This window comes from Ovis aries, chromosome Y, assembly GCF_016772045.2.
Source record: "Ovis aries strain OAR_USU_Benz2616 breed Rambouillet chromosome Y, ARS-UI_Ramb_v3.0, whole genome shotgun sequence".
Lineage (NCBI taxonomy): Eukaryota > Metazoa > Chordata > Mammalia > Artiodactyla > Bovidae > Ovis > Ovis aries.
In genome coordinates, this window is record NC_082741.1 from 2,742,057 (window position 1) to 2,748,056 (window position 6,000).

The window sequence follows — 6,000 nt, forward strand, 5'->3', positions numbered from 1 at the left end:
TGTCTGTGTGTGTGTCTGTGTGTGTGCTTCTTGTTGTTCAGTCTCTCAGTAATGTCCAACTCTTTGTGACCTCATGAACTGCAGCATACTGGGCCTCCCTGTCCATCATCAACTCCCAGAGTTTACCCAAACTCATGTCCATTGATTCAGTGATGCCATCCGGCCATCTCATCCTCTGTCATCCCCTTCTCCTCCTGCCTCCAATCTTTCCCAGCATCTGGATCTTTTCCAATAAGTCAGCCCTTTGCATCAGGTGGTCCAATACTGGCGATTCTGCATCGGTCCTTTCAATGAATATTCAGGACTGATTTACTTTAGGATGGACTGGTTTGATCTCCTTGCAGGCCACTGAACTCTCAAGAGTCTTCTCTAACACCACAGTTCAAAAGCATCAGTCCTTCAGTGCTCAGCCTCTTTATGGTCCAGCTCTCACATCCATACATGACTAATGGAAAAGCCACAGCTTTGACTATATGGACCTTTGTTGGCAAAGTAATATCTCTGCTTTTTAATATTTTGTCTAGGTTGGTCATCACTTTTCTTCCAAGGAGCAAGCATCTTAATTTCATGGCTGCAGTCACCATCTGCAGTGATTTTGGAGCCTGAGATAATAAAATCTTCATAATTTATTTAAATGGAATCCCTTATCAAAGTGAATGTACCTCTGGGGACAACCCTGGCGGTCCAGAGGTTAAGACTTTGCCTTGCAATGTAGGGGGTGTGGGTTCAGTGCCTGGCCTGGGAGCCAAGAACCCACATGTGTCATAGCCAAAAACAAGCAAACAAACAAACCAAAACCAAACCAAACCAAACCAAACCAAAACAAAACAGAAGCAATATTGTAATAAATTCAACAAGACTTCAAAAATGCTGCACAGGAAAAAAAATCACAGAAAAAAATGAAATGCATTTCTAGAATTTTGATAGATGCAACAAACCAAGGGGTCCTTTCAAAACTGTGCATGTGCTGGTCTCAAGTCCTCTGGGTTCTTCTCACAGAGTCACACTGAGCTCACTCTTCCAGCTAACCCTGTAAGGTCACTCGAAACCTTCCCTATGGAAATATTCCCTCTGTCTGAAATTAGACCTCAAACACACTCTGAGTTTCCACCTATCTTTGTTTGTTTGTTTTCCCCATGTAACATCTATATTTTACTTACAATGTGTATGCAGCATTTCCTCTTGTAAATGTATTTTTAACTGGAAGGCTGTTGGTTACAGTGCTGGCTTATTTCTGCGGTACTGCAGCGTGAATCAGCTATACGTATACACACATTGTGTCTGTCTTGAGCCTCCCTCCCACCGCCATCCCACACCTCTCAGTCATTACAGATCACCCAGCTGAGCTCCTTGTGTGGTATAGCAGCTCCCCACTAGCAATCTGATTCACATCCAGGCAAGGATACTAGAGTGGGTAGCTTTTCCCTTCTCCAGGGGATCTTCCCAACACAGGGATCGAACCCAGGTCTTCCTGCATTGCAGGCAGATTCTTTACCAGCTGAGCCACCAGGGAAGCCCAATTACTTGTTAGGTTGAAGCCCAATTACTTGTTAAGCTCTTGGATATTCTGCCGCCTTTCACAGCAAGGCTGCTGACTGGATGATGTACCGAGTCTGTCCGCTTCTTGTTACATTCTCAGGCTTAGGCAGTTGTAGGCATTAAACTTGTAATTGCTGAATTCGGGACAAAGCATGGAGAGGGGGAATCCTACAGAATACACATTCCTTACGATGTACATGTAGGTAAAAGTTTGCAGCACATTGTACTGAACTTAATCTCTAGTCTGTTCCTGTCAGGAAAAGGAGAAATGAAGACATTCTGGAAAAAATGAAACTTTTGTCTCATTTGGCGCACACACCTTGAGAAGGGCGAAAACTGAGGTTTACGCTTCCTGATGCTGGCTTTGGGTTCCAACCTGGTGCTAGCTAACAGACACCAATGATAAGAGTAGGATCTGGGGGGAATCTTAATTCCTATACAATTGTTATTAATAATGAAACATATTGATCAAGGACTACAGCCAAAGGCTGACTGCCTGAAATACCCACAAAGGAATACACACACACACAGAAACGGCCTGAAACACACACACACGGAACTGGAAACAAACAGACACCAACGGATAAATACCAATTCAGGAACAAAAAAACCAAAAGTACACAGAGGTGAGCCACAATGGAAATTTCCTCGAGGAACCTGTCCTCTCTGATATCTGAGTGATATTTGTTTTCAACAAGAAATGCCCCGTCTTGTACACAAGTTGCTGAAATTTGCCCGCTGAGAACAAAAACCCCCGAGGAAACAGCCTGACTCACTCACTCACCAGCTCTAGCACTGGAGGTTCAGCCAACATCAAACACGAAGACCAAGACACTGCGGAAGTGACTCACCAGGGAATGAAGACCGCTTATGAAAAATACACGGGATGATGAAGGGGGAGGAGGAGGAGTGAGGGAGTGTGGGTCTTTGACACTGGAGGGGGCAGCATGTCCTGTAGAAAATCTATAGCTTCCTACAAGGACTCAGGTTTCATTCTGGGTCAGAGCAGCTGGTTAACTCAGGTGATCCAGGGATTTTCAGCCTCCCAGTGATGGACACGACTGGATAATTCTCTGTGAGCTACTGGCCTGAGCGTTGCAGGCTCTTCAGCAGCCTGATTCATCTCTAATGACCAGATGGAAGGTGTCAACAGCCACCTCTCCCAGTGACAACCAGAAACATCTCCATACGAAAGTGTCTCTCCTGGGAGCCACCGCGTGTCTGGCGGAGAAGCAATACCCAAAAAGCAGCCTTGGGAAAGAACTTTCCAGGTCTGGTCAGACCAAAGCTGCTGGTTAAGAACAGAGAAATCCACCCGGGGCAATGGTACGGCAGGGAACTTTTAAAAAGGGGACAAACTTTGAGAAGACCTCCTTCTGAAAAGTGTGTGGTTTGAAACCAGAAGTGATGGCATCTCCTGGGCTGCTTGTTAGAAATGCAGGTTCACCATTTGAATCAGTTCTAATGAGGTGGAGGAAACTGGAGCCTAGAATACAGGGTGAAGTAAGCCAGAAAGAAAAACACCAACACAGTATATTAATGCATACATATGGGATTTAGAAAGATGGTAACGATGACCTTATATGTGAGACAGCAAAAGAAACACAGAAATGAAGAACAGATTTTTGGACTCTTTGAAAGAAGGCGAGGGTGGGATGATTTGAGAGAATAGCATTGAAACATGTATATTATCATATGTGAAACAGATCACCAGTCCAAGTTTGATGCATGAACCCGGGCACTCAAAGCCGGTGCACTGGGATGACCCTGAGGGATGGGATGGGGAGGGAGGTGGGAGGGGGTTCAGGATGGGCTCACATGTACACCCATGGTGATTCATGTCAGTGTATGGCAAAACCCACTACATACTGTAAAGTAATTAACCTCCAATTAAAATAAGTCAATTGATTAAAAAACAAAAAAGAAATGCAGGCTCAGGCTCAACACTAAACAAGCTCCATCAGAACCAGCAGCGTGTGTCACCTTGTCTGGGGTCACTGAGCATCTTCCTCTATGAGAAGCAGTGTGCAGAGAAGGTCACCAAGGTAGATCTCAAAAACTGTGCTTGTGGGACTTCCCTGGTGATCCAGTAGCTGAGAACCTGCCTCCCAGTGCTGGAGACCGCAGGTTCAATCCCTAGATGGGGAACTTCGACCCCACACGCTCCAGGGAAGCTGAGTCCACATGATGCACTCCTGAACTTGTTAACTGCTGCAGAGAAATAACAATTCTGACCCAGGCTGGAGCTCTTTCGATCACTTGCTTTTCACTGCTGCTGTTATTATAATCATATATAATCAAAGTCAAAGTTGTTAGTCAATCAGTCATGTCTGCCTCTTTGTGACCCCGTGAACTGTGTAGCCTGCCAGGCTCCTCCATCCATGGGATTTCCCAGGCAAGAATACTGGAGTGAGCAACTGTTCCCTGCTCCAGGAGATTTTTCCGACCAGGGAAGGAACCTGCCTCTCTTGTATTGCAGGAAGATTCTTTACCGCCTGAGCCACCATGAAAGCTCAATGATGCATAACGACCTGCCTCAAAGGACACTACCCCTCTGCGTGATTATAAACTCAAGTGCCTTTCTTCAGTTTGTAGAGAGGTCATCTGAACCTGACCACCTGTGAGTGGCTACAAAAAAGAAGAGATAAACACACCCCTTTCCAAGGCTGCTCCTTCCCAGAGATGCCTTGCAAGACTGAAGACACACGTTACGTCACTTCCTCACTACCTCTCACTCTTTGTTGTGCCCTTTGGTGTTAGTTCCTCATTGCTTCTCTCCATCTGACTCTATAAAAGAACCTGGCATCCAGAACCCAACAGGATATCTGCCCTGAGATTTCGGTTTGCCATCTTCTAGGTCAGCTGGCTTTCCAAATGAAACCATATTCCTGGCTTCAGTGCGTAGTCTCCAGATGCAGTGGCCTGCTGTGTGGTGACCAGACGGAGCTTGGACTTAGCCAGAAATCTGCCTTAGCCAGCCAGGAGCCGCGATGCTTGAGGCTAGCCGGCCATGATCAGAAAATATTTGGGCAAGACCCTGTCTGCGGAGATCATTTGCCCTCAGGACTTCCGTGCAAATGAGGCACATATTGGTTCAAGCAAATCACTGACCTCACTTACCCCTGGTCGCTGCCTTCCTGGCATGACTATGCAGACTTCTCATTCTGCCTTTCCTGGTGCCTTCACCTCTTTCCCCTTCAGTCCACATTGATTTACAGGAGCCTAGATGTTGCCTCTGAGCCTTCCCTAGAGGTCTTCTCCCCTAAGCTAAATGAGTAAAAGTAAAGCTTTCCAACATAGGTAAAGGGTATGTCAAGTCCTCCAATTTCATTGAGGTAACCATTTCCAGTTCTTTCAAAAAGAAAAAGAAAACTGTCTTTGTTTTACAAATGTAGTCTTTTCAGGACCCAAGGTGGCTCCCAAAATCCTTTACCACTGCAAAACCTTACCCATTTATCTTAAGAGGCTTGTGAATATTAAACAAGGGGGAAAGAAAGTCATCCTAGGAAGAATTTGCCTGTAGTTTTGAGATGAAAATGTCCCATATGGTCTTCTCAGGAACACTCATCTGCGCTGCCTTTTATACACGCAAATTTAAGAGAGTAACGTAATTTAGAAGTTGGTTTGTACAAGACACTTATAAATTTATATTTCTGCAAATATTCAGCCATCTAGCTAAGTGAGCTTAACTTGTTCCATTTGTCAGAAACCTCATTTGAATCTAAACTTTTGCAAATTGATGGGTTTTTTACGTTGCTCCACCTGACTTAGGACTGAATTCTTGAAATATAAACTGAGGCCTCTCTGTTGCTGTGTGTATGCATCTTTGTCTTTGGATAACACTGCCACAGTTGATTTACAAAAGAGCTCTATTTAATTAAGTGAATGTAAGTGCTCACAAACATACAGACCAAACAATTCTAAGTAAAAGAAAAAAATTATGCCAAATGACTGTCACATTCACATGAACCAAGATATTCCATATTAAATTAGTGTCTGGTATTAAAGTGTAAGTTTGTTGATCTAATTAATATAGACCTGTCTTGATTATCAACATTAGATGTAACTTTAAGTATGGTTATTCCAGTAGTCATGGATGAATGTGAGAGTTGGACTATAAAGAAAGCTGAATGGTGAAGAATTGATGCTTTTGAACTGTGGTGTTGGAGAAAACTCTTGAGAGTCCCTTGGACTGCAGGGAGATCAGACCAGTCCATGCTAAATGAAACCAGTCCTGTATATTCAATGGAAGGACTGGTACTGAAGCTGAGATTCCAATACTGTGGCTACGTGATGTTAAGAGCTGAGTCACTGGAAAAGATCCAGATGCTGGGAAAGATTGAGGGAAGGAGGAGAAGGGGACAACAGAGGATGAGATGGTTGGATGGCATCACTGAATTACTGGACATGAGTTTGGGAAGACTCCGGGAATAGGTGATGGACAGGGAGGCTTGACGTGCT